This window comes from Cavia porcellus, unplaced genomic scaffold (genome assembly GCF_034190915.1).
Source record: "Cavia porcellus strain 051 isolate PalLab524CR breed Dunkin Hartley unplaced genomic scaffold, mCavPor4.1 scaffold_4, whole genome shotgun sequence".
In the NCBI taxonomy this organism is placed as follows: Eukaryota; Metazoa; Chordata; class Mammalia; order Rodentia; family Caviidae; genus Cavia; species Cavia porcellus.
In genome coordinates this window covers 2036766-2056657 of record NW_026947487.1, presented here as the reverse complement: position 1 = coordinate 2056657, position 19892 = coordinate 2036766, and positions in this window count along the sequence as shown.

Here is a 19892-nt window from a genome sequence, read left to right as displayed (position 1 = left end):
GAGTTAGGGTTACTTTTAGGGTTAGTGTTAGGTTTAGGGGTAGTGTTGAAGCTTAGGTTTAGCGATAGTGTTAGTGTTAGAAGTTAGCTTTAGTGTTATGGTTAGAGTTAGGGTTAGGTTGAGATTTACGGTTAGGGTTAGGGTGAGTGTTAGAAAATAGGTTTGTGTTAGGGTCAGGGTTAGTGTTAGGGTTAGACAGGGTTAGGGGTAGGGTTTGGATTGGTGTTAGGGATAGGGTTAGTGTTAGTGTTACAGTTAGGGTTAGTGTTAGGATTAGGGTTTGGAGTGAAGCTTTAGGTTTACTGTTAGGGTTAGGGTTAGGCTTTGGGTTAGATTTAGGGTTAGCGTTAGGGTGAGGGTAAAGGTTAGGGTTAGGGTTAGTGTTAATGTTAGGGTTCGGGTCAGTGTTAGGGTTAGGTTTGGGTTTACGGGTTAGGGTTAGGTTTAGTGTTAGTTTTAGAGTTAGGGTTAGAGTTAGCTTTAAGTTTAGGGTTAAGGGTATAGTTATGATTAGGGTTAGGAGTTAGGTGTTAGGGATATTTTATTGTTAGGTTTAGGGTTATCATTAGGTTATGGTTAGAGTTAGGGTTAGAGTTAGGGTTTGAATTATGGTTTGTCATTAGGGTTGTGGTTAGGGTTAGGATTAGGGCAAGGGTTAGAAGTTAAGTTTAGCATTAGGGTTATGTTTAGGCTTAGGTTTAGCTTTAGGGTTAGTGTTAGGTTTAGGCTTACCATTCGAATTTAAGTTTGGGTTAGCGTTAGGGTTAGGGTTCGGGTTAGAATTAAGTTTAGAGACGGTTAGGTTTAGGCTTATGGTAGAATTCGAGTTAGAGTTTAGGGTTGGTGTTAGGTTTAGGGTAAGGGTTTGGTGTAGGGTTAGGGTTACGGTTAGGGTTAGGTTGAGGGTTAGAGTTATGGTTAGAGTTATAGATTAGGGTTCGATTTTGGGTAAGGGTTAGGGTTAGGATTATGATTAGTGTTAGGGTTAGGTTTAGAGTTTAGGATTAGGGTTAGATTTTAGGGTTATGGTTAGGGTTAGGGTTCGGTTTAGGGTTATGGTTAGCATTAGAGTTAGAGTTAGAGTTACGGTTAGGGTTAGGGTTAGGTTTAGGGGTATTGTTGAAGCTTAGGTTTAGCATTACTGTTAGTGTTAGGAGTTAGCTTTCGTGTTATGGTTCAAGTTAGGGTTAGGGTTAGGGTTAGTTAGGGTTAGGGTTAGGGTTAGGGTTAGGGTTAGGGTTAGACAGGGTTAGCGTTAGGCTTAGGGTTTGAATTGGTGTTAGGAGTAGGGTTAGTGTTAGTGTTAGAGTTAGGGTTAGTGTTAGGATTAGGGTTTGGCGTGACGGTTTAGGATTAGGCTTAGGGTTAGTGTTAGGGTTAAAAGGTTAGGGTTAGAGTTTTGGGTTAGTGTTAGCATTAGGGTTAGGGTTATAGTTACCGTTCTGGTTCTTGTTAGGTTTACGGTTATAGGTTAGGCTTATGGTTAGGGTTAAGTTTAGGGTTAGGGTTACGCTTAGGGTTAGAGTTAATGGTAAGTGTTAGGGTTAGGTTAAGTGTTAGAGTTTGGGTCTGGGTGAGGGTTAGGTTTAGCTGTATGGGTTAGGGTTAGTATTAGGGATTAGGTTTAGAGGTAGTTTAAGGTTTAGGGTTGGGTTTAGGCATAGGGATAGATTTAGGGATAGTGTTAGGGTTAAGGTTAAGGTTTAGTGTTATTGTTAGTGTTAGGGTTAGGGTTGGAGGTTAGGGATTGATTTAGGGTTAGGGTTAGTGTTGGTGTTACGGTTCGAGTTTTGTGCTAGGGTTAGTGTTAGGGTTAGGCTTATGGTTAGTGTTAAGGTTATGGTTAGAAGTTAGCGTTAAATTAGGTTTAGGATTAGGTGTTGGTTTCAGGTTAGGATTAGGGTTAGGCTTAGAGTTTAGGGTTAGTGTTAGGGTTAGGGTTGAAGCTTAGGTTTAGATTTAGGTTCAGGGTTAGACGTTAGGTTAGCGTTATGTTTAGGGTTAGGGTTAGGCTGAGTTTTATGGTTCGGGTTAGGGTAACGGTTAGAAGTTAGGTTTGTGTTACTGTTTGTTTAAGTTCAGGTTTAGGGTTAGGGTTAGAGGTTAGGTTTAGGGTTAGGTTTAGGGTTAGGGTTAGGGTTAGAGATTACGGTTAAGGTTAGTGTTAGGGTCAGGGTTAGGGTTAAGTTTAGTGTAACATTTAGGCTTAGGTTTAGATTTAGGGTTAGTGTTAGAGTGAGGGTTAGATTTAGAGGTTAGTGTTATGGTTATGGTTAGGGTTAGGGTTGCTCTTAGGTTTCAGGTTTGTGTTAGATTTAGGGCTGGCCTAGGGTTAGGGTGAAGATTAGAAGTTAATGTTTTGTGTAGGTTAGGGTTAGTGTTAAGGTTAAGTTTAGGGTTAGGTTTAGGGTTAGGTTTATGGTTAGGGGTTAGTTGTTAGGGAGATGATTAGGCTTACAGTTAGGGTTACGATTAGTTTTAGGGATATTGTTAAGGTTGGAGTTCGTGTTAGCGTTAGTTTTGGGTTGGGTTTATGGTTAGGGTTATCTTTAGGGTTAGGGTTAGGGTTAGGTTTCTGTATAGGGTAAGGGTTAGGATTACGGTTACATGATAGGTTATGGTTAGGCTTGGGGTTAGTGTGAGGTTTATGGTTAGGGTTAGGGTTAGTGTTAGAGCTAGGGTAAGGTTTAGGGTTAGATTTAGGGTTAGCGTTAGGGTTAGTGTAAAGGTTAGGTTTAGGGTCAGTGGTAATGTTAGGGTTTGGGTTAGTGTTAGGGTTAGGGTTATGTTTATGGGTTAGGGTTAGGGTTAGGGTTAGTGTTAGTTTTTGAGTTAGGGTTAGAGTTAGCATTAAGTTTAAGGTTAAGGTTATGGTTATGATTCGGGTTAGGGTTTAGGTGTTAGGGATAGGTTAGGTGTTATGGATATCTTAGGGTTAGGGTTAGGGTTAGCATTAGGTTATGGTTAGAGTTAGAGTTAGGTTTAGAGTTAGGGTTTGAATTAGGGTTTGTCGTTAGGGTTGTCGTTAGGGTTAGGTTTAGAGTGATGTTTAGAAGCGAAGTTTAGCATTAGGGATAGGTTTAGGCTTAGGTTTAGCTTTAGGGTTAGGTTAGGTTTAGGCTTACCATTCGAATTTAAGTTTGGGTTATCGTTAGGGTTAGGGTTAGGGTTAGGGTTAGGATTAAGTTTAGAGAGGGTTAGGTTTAGGCTTATGGTAGAATTCGAGTTAGAGTTTCGGGTAGGTGTTAGGTTTAGGGTAAGGGTTAGGTGTAGGGTAGGGTTACGGTTAGGAATAGGGTGAGGGTTAGAGTTATGGTTAGAGTTATGGGTTAGGGTTTGGTTTTGGGTAAGGGTTAGTGTTAGGGTTGGGGTTAGAGTTAGGGTTTATGGTTAGTGTTAGAGTTAGGTTAGTGTTAATGTTAGAGGGTTTCGTTTAGGGATAGAGACAGGCTTAGCGTTATGGTTAGGGTTAGGGTTAGAGGTTACGGTAAGGGTTAGTGTTAGATGTTACTGTTAGGGTTACGGTTAGGGTTCCTGTTAGAATTTGGGTTTTGAGTTAGGGTTAGTGTTAGTGTTAGTTTTAGGGTTAAGGTTAGGGTTACGTATGGTGTTACCGTTAGTGTTAGTGTTTAGGGTTTCAGGTAGGTTTAGGGTTAGGGTTAGTTTTAGGTTTAGCGTTAAGGTGAGGGTTAGGGTTAGGCTTAGGGTTAGGGGTTAGGTTTAGGGTTAGGTTAGTGTTAGGTTTACGGTTATGGCTAGTGTTCGGTTATTGTTAGAGGTTCACGTTAGATTTAGGGCTAGGGTTAGTTTTAGGCTTAGGGTTAGGGTTAGGGTTATGGTTAGAGTTAGGGTTCGTTTGGACAGGGTTATGGTTATGGTTATGGTTAGGATTGGGATTAGGTTTAGGGTTAGAAATAGGGTTTGACTTTAGTTGTAGGTTTAGGTCTAGCATTAGGGCTAGTGTTAGAGTGTTAGGGTTAGGGTTAGTGTTGTGTTTGAGGTTAGCATTAGGGCTAGGATTAGACTTAGGGTTATGCTTAGTGTTCGAGTTAGGGTTAGGGTTAGGGTTATGGTTAGCCTTTGGATTCGGGTGAGGGTTATTGTTAGAGGTCAGGCTGATGGTTAAGGTTAGGGTTGGAGATAGGTTTGGAGTTAGAATTTAGGGCTAGTGTTAGAGTTAGAGTAAGTGTTAGTGTTAGTGTTAGTGTGAGGGTTAGGGTTAGGATTAGGGTTTGGGTTTACAGTTAGGCTTAGGTTTAGCATTAGGGTTGTTTTTAGTGATAGGTTTAGGGTTAGGGATAGTGTCAGGGTTAGGTTTTGGGTTCAGTGTTACGGTTAGGGTTATGATTAGTGTTTGTTAGGGTTAGGTTTGGAGTTTAGGATTAGTGTTAGAGTTTAGGGTTAGGGTTACGGTTAGAGATTAGGGTTAAGGTTAGAGTTATGGTCAGGTTTAGAGGTTAGGGTTAGTGTCAGGGCTAGGGTTGAAGCTTAGGTTTAGATTTAGGTTCAGGGTTAGAAGTTAGCTTTAGCGTTATGTTTAGGGTTAGGGGTAGGTTGAGTTTTACGGTTAGAGTTAGGGTAATGGTTAGAAGTTAGGTTTGTGTTACTGTTAAGTTTAGGGTTAGGGTAGAGGTTACGGTTAGTGTTAGGTTTATGGTTAGGTTTAGTTTTAGAGATTAGGGGTAAGGTTAGAGTTAGAGTCTGGTTTAGGGTTAAGTTTAGTTTATCATTTAGGCTTAGGGTTAGATTTAGCGTTAGTGTTAGGGTTAGGGTTAGATGTAGAAGTTAGTGTTATGGATATGGTTAGGGTTAGGGTTACGCTTAGGTTTCAGGTTAGGGTTAGATTTAGGGCTGGCTTAGGTTTAGAGTGAGGATTAGAAGTTAATGTTTGCTGTAGGCTTAGGGTTAAGGTTAAGGTTAAGGTTAAGGTTAGGGTTAGGGTTAGGGTTAGGGTTAGGTTTAGGGTTAGGGGTTAGTTGTTAGCGAGATGATTAGAGTTAGGGTTAGGGTTACGATTAGTTTTAGTTATATTGTTAAGGTTGGAGTTAGTGTTAGGGTTAGTTTTGGGTTGGGTTTAGGGTTAGGGTTATCTTTAGGGTTAGGGTTATGTTTACATTTCGGTATAGGGTAAGGGTTAGGATTAGACTTAGATGATAAGTTAAGGTTAGGCTTAGGGTTAGTGTGAGGGTTAGGGGTAGGGTTAGGGTTAGGGTTATAGTTAGGATTAGGGTTAGGGTTAGATTTAGCGTTAGCGTTAGGGTTAGGGTAATGGTTAGGGTTAGGGTTAGTGTAAATGTTAGGGTTTGGGTTAGTGTTAGGGTTAGGGTTATGTTTACGGGTTAGGGTTAGGGTTAGTCTTAGTTTTAGAGTTAGGGTTAGGGTTAGCGTTAAGTTTTGGGTTAAGTTTATGGTTATGAAAAGGCTTAGGTGTTTGGTGTTAGTGATAGGTTAGTGTTAGGGTTAGTGTTAGTGTTAGGTTATGGTTAGGGTTATCATTAGGGTTTGAATTAGGTTTTGTCATTAGTGTTGTGGTTAGGATTATGTTTAGGGTTAAGGTTAGAAGTTAAGTTTAGCATTAGGGTTAGGTTTAGGCTTAGGTTTAGCTTTAGGGTTACGGTTAGGGTTAGGCTTACAGTTTGAATTTAACTTTGGGTTAGCGTTAGGGTTAGGGTTCGGGTTAGAATTAAGTTTAGAGACGGTTAGGTTTAGGCTTATGGTAGAATTCGAGTTAGAGTTTAGGGTTGGTGTTAGGTTTAGGGTAAGGGTTTGGTGTAGGGTTAGGGTTATGGTTAGGGTTAGGGTGAGGGTTAGAATTATGGTTAGAGTTCTGGGTTAGGGTTCGGTTTTGGGTAAGGGTTAGAGTTAGGGTTAGAATTATGGTTAGAGTTCTGGGTTAGGGTTCGGTTTTGGGTAAGGTTTAGAGTTAGGGTTAGGGTTAGCTTAAGGGTTTATGGTTAGTGTAGAGCTGGGTTAGTGGTAGGGTTAGAGGGTTTTGTTTAGGAATAGAGATAGGCTTCGCGTTAGGGTTAGGTTTAGGGTTAAACGTTAGGGTAACCATTAGTGTTAGAGGTTACTGTTACAGTTACGTTTAGGGTTAGTGTTAGAATTTGGGTTTAGAGTTAGGGTTACGGTTAGTTTTAGTTTTAGGGTTAAGGTTAGGGTTAGGTATGCTCTTACCGTTAGTGTTAGTGTTTAGGGTTTCGGTTAGGTTTAGGGTTAGTTTTAGTTTTAGGTTTAGCGTTAAGGTGAGTGTTAGGGTTAGGCTTAGGGTTAGGGGTTAGGTTTAGGGGTAGCTTAGTGTTAGGTTTGGGGTTATGGCTAGGGGAAGGTTATCGTTAGAGGTTCGCGTTAGATTTAGGGCTAGGGTCACTTTTAGGGTTAGGGTTATGATTAGGGTTATGGTTAGAGTTAGGGTTAGTTTGGACAGGGTTATTGTTATGGTTAGGTTTAGGATTCAGATTAGGGTTAGGGTTAGTGTTACGGTTAGGGTTAGAATTAGGGTTTGACGTTAGGGGTTAGGTTTAGGGCTAGTGTTAGGGTTAGTGTTAGAGTGTTAGGGTTAGGGTTAGTGTTGGGTTTGAGGTTAGCGTTAGGGCTAGGATTAGGCTTAGGGTTATGGTTAATGTTCGTGGTAGGATTAGGGTTAGGGTTAGGGTTAGCCTTTGGATTCAGTTGAGAGTTAGTGTTAGAGGTTAGGCTTATGGTTAAGGTTAGGGTTGGAGTTAGGTTTGGAGTTAGAGTTTAGGGTTAGTGTTAGAGTTAGAGTAAGTGTTAGTGTTAGTGTTAGTGTGAGAGTTAGGGTTAGGATTAGGGTTAGGGTTTACAGTTAGGCGTAGGTTTAGCATTAGGGTTATTTTTAGTGATGGGTTTAGGGTTAGGGATAGTGTCAGGGTTAGGTTTTGGGTTTAGTGTTAGGTTTAGGGTTATGATTAGTGTTAGGGTTAGGTTTGGAGTTTATGATCAGGGTTAGAGTTTAAGGTTATGGTTAGGGTTAGGTTTTGGTTTAGGGGTAGTGTTGAAGCTTAGGTTTAGCGTTATTGTTAGTGTTCAAAGTTAGCTTTAGTGTTATGGTTAGAGTTAGGGTTAGGTTGAGATTTAGGGTTAGGGTTAGGGTGAGTGTTAGAAAATATGTTTGTGTTAGGGTCAGAGTTAGGGTTAGGGTTTGACAAGGTAAGGGTTAGGGTTAGGGTTTGGATTGATGTTAGGGATAGGGTTAGTGTTAGCGTTAGAGTTAGGGTTAGTGTTAGGATTAGCGTTTAGTGTGAAGGTTTAGGATTAGGGTTAGGGTAAGGGTTAGGGTTAGCGCTAAAATGTTACGGTTACCGTTAGAGTTTAGGGTTAGTTTTAGCATTAGGGTTAGGATTAGTGTTAGGGTTAGGATTTGGATTAGGGTTAGGGTTAATGTTAGGGTTAGGGTTAGGATTAGGGTTTGTGGTTATTGTTTAGCTTTAGGGCTAGCGTTAGGGTTAGTGTTAGAGTGTTAGGCTAGGGTTGGGGTTTGAGGTTAGCATTAGGGTAGGATCCGTCTTGGGGTTATGGTTAGTGTTCGGGTTTGGGTTAGGTTTAGGGTTGTCTTTAGCCTTTGGATTCAGGTGAGGGTTAGTGTTAGGGTTAGGGTTAGGATTAGGGTTTGAGGTTAGGGGTTAGGTTTAGGGCTAGCGTTAGGTTTAGTTTTAGAGTGTTAGGCTATGGTTGGGGTTTGAGGTTAGCATGAGGGTAGGATCAGTCTTAGGGTTGTGGTTAGTGTTCGGGTTTGGGTTAGGTTTAGGTTTATCATTAGCCTTTGGATTCAGGTGAAGTTTAGGTTTAGGGTTAGGGCTAGGGTTAGGGTTAGGGTTAGGGTTAGGGGTAGGGGTAGTGTTGAAGCTTAGGTTTAGCATTAGTGTTAGTGTTAGAAGTTAGGTTTAGTGTTATGGTTAGAGTTAGGGTTAGTTTGAGATTTAGGGTTAGGGTTAGGGTGAGTGTTAGAAAATAGGTTTGTGTTAGGGTCAGAATATCGTTTAGGGTTAGACAGCGTTAGGGTTAGGGTTAGGATTTTGGTTGGTGTTAGGGATAGGGTTAGTGTTAGGGTTAGAGTTAGGGTTAGTGTTAGGATTAGGGTTTGGCGTGAAGGTTTAGGATTAGGGTTAGGGTTCGTGTTAGGGTTAAAAGGTTAGGGTTAGGGTTAGAGTTTAGGGTTAGTGTTAGCGTTAGTTTTAGGGTTATAATTACGGTTTGGGTTCTTGTTAGGTTTAGGGTTATAGGTTAGGCTTATGGTTAGGGTTAGGATTAGGGTTAGGGTTACATTTAGTGTTAGAGTTAATGGTAAGTGTTAGGGTTAGGGTAAGTGTTAGGGTTAGTGTTAGGGTTTGGGTTTGGGTGAGTGTTAGGGTTAGCCGTATGGGTTAGGGTTAGTGTTAGGGATTAGGTTTAGAGGTAGGTTTAGGTTTAGTGTTGAGTTTAGGCATAGGGATAGATTTAGGGTTAGTCTTAGGGTTAAGATTAGGGTTTAGTGTTATTGTTAGGGTTAGGGTTAGTGTTAAGTTTAGTGTTGGAGGTTAGTGATAGATTTAGGGTTAAGGATAGGGTTAGCGTTACAGTTCGAGTTTAGTGCTAGGGTTAGCTTTAGGGTTAGGCTTACGGTTATGGTTAAGGTTATGGTTAGAAGTTAGTGTTAAATTCGGGTTAGGATTAGGTATAGGGTTCTGGTTAGGGTTAGGGTTAGGGTTAGGCTTAGAGGTAGGGTTAGTGTTAGGGTTAGGATTGAAGCTAAGGTTTAGATTTAGGTTCAGGGTTAGAAGTTAGCTTTAGAGTTATGTTTAGGGTTAGGGTTAGGTTGAGTTTTACGGTTAGGGTTAGGAGAAGGGTTCGAAGTTTGGTTTGTGTTTCTGTTAGGTTTAGGTTCATGTTTAGGTTTAGGGTTAGAGGTCAGGTTTAGGGTTAGGTTTAGAGTTAGGTTTAGGGTTAGAGATTAGCATTAAGGTTAGTGTTACATTAAGGCTTAGGGTTAGATTTATGGTTAGTGTTAGGGTAATGGTTAGATTTAGAGGTTAGTGTTACGGTTATGGATAGGGTTAAGGTTACGCTTAGGTTTCAGGTTAGTGTTACATTTAGGGCTGGCTAAGGGTTAGAGTGAGGATTAGAAGTTAATATTTGTTGTAGTCTTAGGGTTAGTGTTAAGGTTAAGGTTAGGGTTAGGGTTAGAGTGAGGTTTAGGGTTAGGGTTTAGTGGTTAGGGAGATGATTAGGGTTAGGTTTAGGGTTACGATTAGTTTTAGGGATATTGTAAAGGTTGGAGTTAGTGTTAGAGTTAGTTTTGGGTTGGGTTTAGGGTTAGGTTTGCTTTAGGGTTAGGGGTACGGTTACGTTTCGGTATAGGGTAAGGGTTAGGATTAGGGTTAGATGATAGGTTACGGTTAGGTTTAGGGTTAGTGTGAGGTTTATGGTTAGGGTTAGAGTTAGGTTTAGCATTAGGGTTAGAGTTAGGGTTAGGATTAGGGTTAGATTTAGGTTTAGGGTAAAGGTTAGGGTTAGCGTTAGTGTTAGGGTTAGGATTGGGATTAGGGGTAGGGTTAGTGTTAGCGTTAGGGTTAGGCTTAGGGTTTGAGGTTAGGGGTTAAGTTTAGGGCTAGCATTAGGGTTAGTGTTAGAGTGTTAGGCTAGGGTTGGGGTTTGAGGTTAGCATGAGGGTCCGATCAGTATTACGGATATGGTTAGTGTTCAGGTTTGGGTTAGGTTTAGGTTTATCATTAGCCTTTGGATTCAGGTGAGGGTTAGGTTTAGGGTTAGGGTTAGGGTTAGGGTTAGGGTTAGGGTTAGGGTTATGGGTAGGGGTAGTGTTGAAACTTAGGTTTACCATTAGTGTTAGTGTTAGAAGTTAGGTTTAGTGTTATGGTTAGAGTTAGGGTTAGGTTGAGATTTAGGGTTAGGATTTGGGTGAGTGTTAGAAAATAGGTTTCTGTTAGGGTCAGAGTTAGGGTTAGGGTTAGACAGGGTTAGGTTTAGGGTTAGGGTTTGGGTTGGTGTTAGGGATAGGGTTAGTGTTAGGGTTAGAGTTAGGGTTAGTGTTAGGATTAAGGTTTGGTGTGAACGTTGAGGATTAGGGTTAGGGTTAGTGTTAGGGTTAAAAGGTTAGGGTTAGGGTTAGAGTTTAGGGTTAGTGTTAGCTTTAGGTTTAGGGTTATAGTTACGGTTTGGGTTCTGGTTAGGTTTAGGGTTATAGGTTAGGCTTATGGTTAGGGTTAGGTTTAGGGTTAGGGTTATGTTTAGTGTTAGAGCTAATGGTAAGTGTTAGGGTTAGGGTAAGGCTTAGGGTTAGTGTTAGGGTTTGGGTTTGGGTGAGCGTTAGGGTTAGTGGTATGGCTTAGGTTTAGTGTTAGGGATTAGGTTTAGAGGTAGGTTTAGGTTTAGGGTTGGGTTTAGGCAAAGGGATAGATTTAGGGCTTAGTTTTACGGTTAAGGTTAAGGTTTAGTTTTATTGTTAGGGTTAGGGTTAGGGTTAGGGTTAGGTTTAGGTGTAGTGTTGAACCTTAGGTTTAGCATTAGTGTTAGTGTTAGAAGTTAGCATTAGTGTTATTGTTAGAGTTAGGGTTAGGTTGAGATTTAGTGTTAGGGTTAGGGTGAGTGTTAGAAAATCAGTTTGTGTTAGGGTCAGGGTTATGTTTAGGGTTAGACAGGGTTAGGGTTAGGGTTAGGGTTTGGATTGGTGTTAGGGATAGGGTTAGTGTTAGGGTTAGAGTTAGGGTTAGTGTTAGGATTAGGGTTTGGTGTGAAGGTTTAGGATTAGGGTTAGTGTTAGGGTTAGTGTTAGGGATAAAAGTTGAGGGTTAGGGTTAGAGTTTAGGGTTAGTGTTAGTGTTAGGGATAGGGTTATAGTTACGGTTTGTGTTCTTGTTAGGTTTAGAGTTATAGTTTAGGCTTATGGTTAGGGTTAGGTTTATGGTTAGGGTTACGTTTAGGGTTAGAGTTAATGGTCAGTGTTAGGTTTATGGCAAGGGTTAGGGTTAGTGTTAGTGTTGGGGTTAGGTTTAGGATTAGGGTTAGGGTTTACACTTAGGCTTAGGTTTAGCATTAGGGTTGTTTTTAGTGATAGGTTTAGGGTTACGGTTAGGTTTAGGCTTAGGTTTAGGAGTAGTTTTGAAGCTTAGGTTTAGCTTTAGTGTTAGTGTTATAAGTTAGCTTTAGTGTTATGGTGAGAGTTAGGGTTAGGTTGAGATTTAGGGTTAGGGTTAGGGTGAGTGTTAGAAAATTGGTTTGTGTTAGGGTCAGGGTTAGTTTTAGGGTTAGACAGGGTTATGGTTAGGGTTAGGGTTTGGATTGGTGTTAGGAATAGGGTTAGTGTTAGGGTTAGAGTTTGGGTTAGTGTTAGGATTAGGTTTTGGCGTCAAGTTTTAGGATTAGGGTTAGGGTTAGGGTAGGGTTAGTGTTAGGTTTGAAAGCTTAGGCTTAGTGTTAGAGCTTAGGGTTATTGTTAGCATTAAGGTTAGGGTTATAATTACAGTTTGGGTTCTTTTTAGGTTTAGGGTTATAGTTTAGGCTTATGGTTAGGGTTAGGTTTAATGTTAGTGTTACGTTTAGGGTTAGAGTTAATGGTAAGTGTTAGGGTTAGGGTAGGGTTTACGGTTAGTGTTGGGGTTTGGGTTTTGGTGAGAGTTAGGTTTAGCGGTATGGTTTAGGGTTAGTGTTAGGGATTATGTTTAGAGGTAGGTTTAGGTTTAGGGTTGGGTTTATCGATAGGGATAGATTTAGGGATAGTGTTATGGTTAAGGTTAGGGTTTAGTGTTATTGTTTGGGTTAGGGTTAGGGTTAGGGTTGGAGGTTAGGGATAGATTTAGGGTTAGGGTTAGTGTTAGGTTTACGGTTCGAGATTAGTGCTAGGGTTAGCATCAGGGTTAGGCTTACGGTTAGGGTTAAGGTTATGGTTAGAAGTTAGCGTTAAATTAGGGTTAGCATTAGGTATAGGGTTCTGGTTAGGGTTAGGGTTAGGCTTAGAGATTAGGGTTAGTGTTAGGGTTAGGGTTGAAGCTAAGGTTTAGATTTAGGTTCAGGGTTAGAAGTTAGCTTTTGCGTTATGTTTAGGGTTAGGGTTAAGTTGAGTTTTACGGTTAGGGTTAGGGTAAGAGTTCCAAGTTAGGTTTGTGTTACTATTAGGTTTCGTTTCAGGTTTAGGTTTAGGGTTAGAGGTTAGGCTTAGGGTTAGGTATAGGGATAAGGTTAGCGTTAGAGATTAGGGTTAAGGTTAGTGTAACGTTTAGGCTTAGGGTCTGATTTAGGGTTAGTGTTAGGTTAGGGTTAGATTTAGAAGTTAGTGTTATGGTTATGGATATGGTTAGGGTTACTCTTAGGTTTCAGGTTAGTGTTACATTTAGGGCTGGCTTAGGGTTAGGGTGAGGATTAGAAGTTAATGTTTGTTGTAGTGTTAGGGTTAGGGTTAACGTTAAGGTTAGGGTTAGGGTTAGCGTGAGGTTTAGGGTTTGGGGTTAATTGTTAGGGAGATGATTAGGGTTAGGGTTAGGGTTACGATTAGTTTTAGGGATATTGTTAAGCTTTTAGTTAGTGTTAGTTATGGGTTGGGTTTAGGGTTAGGGTTAGCTTTAGGGTTAGGGTAAGGGTTATGTTTCGGTAAAGGGTAAGGGTTAGGATTAGGGTTAGATGATAGGTTACGGTTAGGGTTTGGGGTAGTGTGAGGGTTAGTGTTTGGGTTAGAGTTAGGTTTAGCTTTAGGGTTAAGGTTAGAGTTAGGGTTAGGGTTATGGTTAGATTTAGGGTTAGGGTAAAGGTTAGGGTTAGGGTTAGGGTTAGGGTTAGGGTCAGGGTTAGGATTGGGATTAGGGTTAGGGTTAGTGTTAGGGTTAGTGTTAGATTTAGAGGTTAGTGTTATAGTTATGGATAGGGTTAGGGTTATGCTTAGGTTTCAGGTTAGTGTTACATTTAGGGCTGGCTTAGGGTTAGGGTGAGCATTAGAAGGTAATGTTTGTTGTAGTCTTAGGGTTAGGGTTAAGGTTAAAGTTAGGGTTAGGGTTAGGGTGAGGTTTAGGGTTAGGGGTGAGTTGTTAGGGAGATGATTAGGGTTAGGGTTAGGGTTACGATTAGTTTTAGGGATATTGTTAAGGTTGGAGTTAGTGTTAGTGTTAGTTTTGTGTTGGGTTCAGGTTTAGGGTGAACTTTAGGGTTAGGGTTAGGGTTACGTTTCGCTAAAGGGTAAGGGTTAGGATAAGGGTTAGAGGATAGGTTACGGTTAGGATTAGGGTTAGGGTTAGGGTTAGGGTTAGGGTTAGGGTTAGGTTTAGGGGTAGTTTTGAAGCTTAGGTTTAGCATTAGTGTTAGTGTTAGAAGTTAGCTTTAGTGTTATGGTTAGTGTTAGGGTTAGGTTTAGATTTAGTGTTAGGGTTAGGGTGAGTGTTAGAAAATAGGTCTGTTTTAGGGTCAGGGTCAGGGTTATGGTTAGGGTTAGACTGGTTTAGGGTTAGTGTTAGGATTACTGTTTGAATTTAAGTTTGGGTTAGCATTAGGGCTAGGGTTCGGTTTAGGGTAAGGATTAAGTTTAGAGAGGGTTAGGGTTAGGCTTATGGTAGAATTCGAGTTAGAGTTTAGGGTAGGTGTTAGGTTTAGGGTAAGGGTTAGGTGTAGGGTTAGGGTTAGGGTTAGGGTTAGGGTGAGGGTTAGAGTTATGGTTAGAGTTATGTGTTAGGGTTGGGTTTAGGGTAAGGGTTAGTGTTAGGGTTAGGTTTAGGGATTATGGTTAGTGTTAGTGTTGGGTTAGTGTTAGGGTAGGAGGGTTAGGGTTAGGGTTAGGGTTTGAGGTTAGGAGTTAGGTTTAGGGCTAGAGTTAGGGTTGGTGTTAGAGTGTTAGGCTACGGTTTGTGTTTGAGGTTACTATTAGGGTACGATCAGTCTTAGGGTTATGGTTAGTGTTCGGGTTTGGTTTAGGGTTAGGGTTATGGTTTGCCTTTGGATTCAGGTGAGGGTTAGAGTTAGGGATAGGTTTAGGGAGAGGCTTAGGTTTAGGGTTAGGTTTAGGGGTACTGTTGAAGCTTAGGTTTAGCATTAGTGTTAGTTTTAGAAGTTAGCTTTAGTGTTATGGTTAAACTTAGGGTTAGGTTGAGATTCAGGGTTAGGGATAGGGTGAGTTTTAGAAAATAGGTTTGTGTTAGGGTCAGGGTTACGTTTAGGGTTAGACAAGGTTACGGCTAGGGTTAAGGTATGGATTGGTGTTAGGGATATGGTTAGTGGTAGGGTTAGAGTTAGGGTTAGTGTTAGGATTAGGGTTTGGCCTGAAGGTTTAGGATTAGGGTTAGGGTTAGGGTTAGGGTTAGGGTTAAATGTTAGGGTTAGGTTTAGAATTTAGGGTTATTGTTAGCATTAGGGTTAGGGTTATAGTTATGGTTTGGGTTCTTGTTTGGTTTCGGTTTATAAGTTAGGCTTATGGTTAGTGTTAGGTTTAGGGTTAGGTTTACGTTTAGGTTTAGAGTTAATGGTAAGTGTTAGGGTTAGGGTAAGGGTTAGGGTTAGTGTTAGGGTTTGGGTTTGTGTGAAGGCTAGGGTTAGCGGTATGGGTTAGGGTTAGTGTTAGGGATTAGGTTTAGAGGTAGGTTTAGGTTTAGGGTTGGTTTAGGCATAGGGATAGATTTAGGGATAGTGTTAGTGTTAAGGTTATGGTTTAGTGTTATTGTTAGGGTTAGGGTTAGGGTTGGAGGTTAGGGATAGATTTAGGGTTAGGGTTAGTGTGAGGGTTGCAGTTCGAGTTTAGTGCTAGGGTTAGCGTTAGGGTTAGGCTTACGGTTAGGGTTAAGGTTATGGTTAGAAGTTAGCGTTAAATTAGGGTTAAGATTAGGTATGGGTTTCTGGTTAGGGTCAGGGTTAGGCTTAGAGATTAGGGTTAGTGTTAGGGTTAGGGTTGAAGCTAAGGTTTAGATTTAGTTTCAGGGTTAGAAGTTAGCTTTAGCGTTAGGTTTAGGGTTAGGATTAGGTTGAGTTTTACGGTTAGGGTTAGGGTATGGGTTCCAAGTTAGGTTTGTGTTACTGTTAGGTTTAGGTTCAGGTTTAGGTTTAGGGTTAGAGGTTAGTGTTAGGGTTAGGTATAGGGATAGGGTTAGGGTTAGAGATTAGGGTTAAGGTTAGTGTAAGTTTTAGGCTAAGGGTTAGATTTAGGGGTAGTGTTAGGGTTAGGGTTAGATTTAGAGGTTAGTGTTACGGTTATGGATAGTGTTAGGGTTACTCTTAGGTTTCAGGTGTGTGTTACATTTAGGGCTGGCTTAGGGTTAGGGTGAGGATTAGAAGTTAATGTTTGTTGTAATCTTAGGGTTAGGGTTAAGGTTAAGGTTAGGTTTAGGGTTAGGGATAGGTTTAGGTTTAGGGGTTAGTTGTTAGGGAGATGATTAGGGTTAGGGTTATGATTAGTTTTAGGGATATTGTTAAGGTTGGAGTTAGTGTTAGTGTTAGTTTTGAGTTGGGTTTAGGTTTAGGGTTAGCTTTAGGGCTAGGGTTAGGGTTACGTTTCGGTAAAGGGTAAGGGTTAGGATTAGGGTTAGATGATAGGTTACGGTTAGGGTTTGGGTTAGTGTGAGTGTTAGTGTTTGGGTTAGAGTTAGGTTTAGCATTAGGGTTAGGGTTAGAGTTAGGTTTAGGGTTAGGGTTAGATTTAGGGTTAGGGTAAAGGTTAGGGTTAGGGTTAGGGTTAGGGTCAGGGTTAGGATTGGGATTAGGGTTAGGGTTAGTGTTAGGGTTAGCGTTAGATTTAGAGGTTAGTGTTATGGTTATGGATAGGGTTGGGGTTACGCTTAGGTTTCAGGTTAGTGTTACATTTAGGGCTGGCTTAGGGTTAGGTTGAAGATTAGAAGTTAATGGTTGTTGTAGTCTTAGGGTTAGGGTTAAGGTTAGGGTTAGGGTTAGGGTGAGGTTTAGGGTTAGGGGTTAGTTGTTAGGGAGATGTTTAGGGTTAGTGTTAGTGTTATGATTAGTTTTAGGGATATTGTTAAGGTTGGAGTTAGTGTTAGTGTTAGTTTTGGGTTGGGTTTAGATTTAGGTTAGCTTTAGGGCTAGGGTTAGGGTTACGTTTCGGTAAAGGGTAAGGGTTAGGATTAGGGTTAGATGATAGGTTACGGTTAGGGTTAGGGTTAGTGTGAGGCTTAGGGTTAGGGTTAGAGTTAAATTTAGGTTTAGTGTTAGATTTAGGGTAAGGGTTAGTGTTAGGGTTAGATTTAGGGTTAGGGTAAAGGTTAGGGTTAGGTTTAGGGTTAGGATTGGGATTAGGGTTAGGGTTAGTGTTAGGGTAAAGGTTAGGATTAGGATTTGAGGTTATGTGTTAGGTTTAGGGCTAGCGTTAGGATTATTGTTAGAGTGTTGGGCTAGGGTTGGTGTTTGACGTTAGCATTAGTGTAGGATCAGTCTTAGTGTTATGGTTAGTGTTCGGGTTTGGGTTAGGGTTAGGGTTAGGGTTAGGGTTAGGGTTAGGTTTACGGGTAGTTTTGAAGCTTAGGTTTAGCATTAGTGTTAGTGTTAGAAGTTAGCTTTAGTTTTATGGTTACTGTTAGGGCTGGTTGAGATTTAGGGTTAGGGTTAGGGTGAGTGTTAGAAAATAGTTTTGTGTTAAGGTCAGGGTCAGGGTCAGGGTTAGGGTTAGACTGGTTTAGGGTTAGACTGGTTTAGGGTTAGGGTTAGGCTTACTCTTCGAATTTAAGTTTGGGTTAGCATTAGGGCTAGGGTTTGGTTTAGGGTTAGGATTAAGTTTAGAGAGGGTTAGGGTTAGGCTTATGGTAGAATTCGAGTTAGAGTTTAGGTTAGGTGTTAGGTTGCGGGTAAGGGTTAGGTGTAGGGTTAGGGTTAGGGTTAGGTTTAAGGTGAGGGTTAGAGTTACGGTTAGAGTTATGTGTTAGGGTTCGGTTTAGGGTAAGGGTTAGTGTTAGGGTTAGGGTTAGGTTTAGGGTTTATGGTTAGTGTTAGTGTTGGGTTAGTGTTAGGATAGGAGGGTTAGGGTATGAGGTTAGGAGTTAGGTTTAGGGCTAGAGTTAGGGTTGGTGTTAGAGTGTTAGGCTAGGGTTGGGGTTTGAGGTTAGTATTAGGGTAGGATCAGTCTTAGGGTTATGGTTAGTGTTTGGGTTTGGGTTAGGGTTAGGGTTATGGTTAGCCTTTGGATTCAGGTGAGGGTTAGGGTTAGGGTTAGGTTTAGGGTGAGGCTTAGGGTTAGGGTTAGGTTTAGGGGTACTTTTGAATCTTAGGTTTAGCATTAGTGTTTTTGTTAGAAGTTAGCTTTAGTGTTATGGTTAGAGTTAGGGTTAGGTTGAGATTTAGGGTTAGGGTTAGGGTGACTTAGAAAATAGGTTTGTGTTAGGGTCAGGGTTACATTTAGGGTTAGACAAGGTTAGGGCTAGGGTTAGGGTATGGATTTGTGTTAGGGATATGGTTAGTGGTAGGGTTAGAGTTAGGGTTAGTGTTAGGATTAGGGTTTGGCGTGAAGGTTTAGGATTAGGGTTAGGGTTAGGGTTAGGGTTAGGATTAAAAGGTTAGGGTTAGGGTTAGAGTTTAGGGTTAGTGTTAGCGTAAGGGTTAGGGTTATAGTTATGCTTTGGGTTCTTGTTAGGTTTAGGTTTATAAGTTAGGCTTATGGTTAGTGTTAGGTTTAGGGTTAGGTTTACGTTTAGGTTTAGAGTTAATGGTAAGTGTTAGGGTTTGGGTAAGGGTTAGAGTTAGTGTTAGGGTTTGGGTTTGTGTGAAGTTTAGGGTTAGCGGTACGGGTTAAGGTTAGTGTTAGGGATTAGGTTTAGAGGTAGGTTTAGGTTTAGGGTTGGGTTTGGCATAGGGATAGATTTAGGGATAATGTTAGGGTTAAGGTTATGGTTTAGTGTTATTGTTAGGGTTAGGGTTAGGGTTGGAGCTTAGATATAGATTTAGGATTAGGGTTAGTGTGAGGGTTATGGTTCGAGTTTAGTGCTAGGGTTAGCGTTAGTTTAGGCTTACGCTTAGGGTTAAGGTTATGGTTTGAAGTTAGCGTTAAATTAGGGTTAGGATTAGGTATGGGTTTCTGGTTAGGGTTAGGGTTAGGCTTAGAGGTTAGGGTTAGTGTTAGGGTTAAGGTTGAAGCTAAGGTTTAGATTTAGTTTCAGGGTAAGAAGTTAGCTTTAGCGTTAGGTTTAGGGTTAGGGTTAGGTTGATTTTTATGGTTAGGGTTAGGGTAAGGGTTCGAAGTTAAGTTTGTGTTACTGTTAGGTTTAGTTTGAGGTTTAGGGTTAGGGTTAGAGGTTAGGGTTAGGGTTAGTTTTAGGATTAGGCTTAGGATTAGATATTAGGGTTAAGGTTAGAGTTAGGCTCAGGGTTAGGTTTAAGTTTAGTGTAACATTTAGGCTTAGGGTTAGAGTTAGGGTTAATGTTAGGGTTAGGGTTAGATTTAGAGGTTAGTGTTATGGTTATGGATAGGGTTAGGGTTACGCTTAGGTTTCAGGTTAGTGTTACATTTAGGGCTGGCTTAGGGTTTCGGTGAGGATTAGAAGTTAATGTTTGTTGTAGCGTTAGGGTTAGGGTTAAGGTTAAGATTAGGGTTATGGTTAGGGTGAGGTTTAGGGTTAGGGGTTAGTTGTTAGGGAGATGATTAGGGTTAGGGTTAAGGTTACTATTAATTTTAGGGATATTGTTAAGGTTGGAGTTAGTAGAAGTATTAGTTATGGGTTGGGTTTAGTGTTAGGGTTAGCTTTAGGTTGAGGATTAGGGTTACTTTTCGGTATAGGGTATGGGTTAGAATTAGGGTTAGATGATAGGTTATGGTTAGGGTTAGGGTTAATGTGAGCGTTAGGGTTAGGGTTAGAGTTCGGTTTAGCGTTAGGGTTAGTATTAGAGTTAGGTTTACTGGTATGGTTAGATTTAGCTTTACGGTAAAGTTTAGGGTTAGGGTTAGGGTTAGTGTTAGGGTTAGTATTGGGATTAGGGTTAGGGTTAATGTTAGTGTTAGGGTTAGGATTAGGTTTTGAGTTTAGGGGTTAGGTTTAGGGCTAGCGTTAGGGTTAGTGTTAGAGTGTTAGGCTAGGGTTGGGGTTTGAGGTTAGCATTAGGGTAGGATTAGTCTTAGGGTTATGGTTAGTGTTCGGGTTAGGGTTAGGGTTAGAGTTAGGGTTATGGTTAGCCTTTGGATTCAGGTGAGGGTTAGGGTTAGAGGTTAGGCTTATGGTTAAGGTTAGATTTGGAGTTATGGTTCGAGTTAGAGTTTACTGTAAGTGTTAGGCTTAGAGTAAGGGTTAGGGTTAGTGTTAGTGTTTGTTTTAGGGTTACGTTTAGGATTAGGTTTAGGGTTTACAGTTAATCTTAAGTTTAGCATTAGGGTTGCTTTTAGTGATATTTTTATGTTTAGGGATAGTTTCATGGTTAGGTTTTGGGTTTTGTGTTAGAGTGAGGGTTATGGTCAGTGTTAGGGTTAGATTTAGAGTTTAGTATTAGGGTTAGAGTGTAGGGTTATGGTTAGGGTTAGGGTTCGGTTTACTGTTATGGTTAGCATTACAGTTAAATGTTAGGGTAACGGTTAGGGTTAGGGTTAGGTTTAGGTTTAGTGTTGAAGCTTAGCTTTAGCATTAGTGTTAGTGTTAGAAGTTAGCTTTAGTGTTATGGTTAGAGTTAGGGTTAGGTTGAGATTTAGGGTTAGGGTTAGGGTGACTTTTAGAAAATAGGTTTGTGTTAGCATCAGGGTTACATTTAGGGTTAGACAAGGTTAGGGCTAGGGTTAGGGTATGGATTTGTGTTAGGGATATGGTTAGTGGTAGGGTTAGAGTTAGGGTTAGTGTTAGGATTAGGGTTTGGCGTGAAGGTTTAGGATTAGGGTTAGGGTTAGCGTTAGGATTAAAAGGTTAGGGTTAGGGTTAGAGTTTAGGGTTAGTGTTAGCGTAAGGGTTAGGGTTATAGTTATGCTTTGGGTTCTTGTTAGGTTTAGGTTT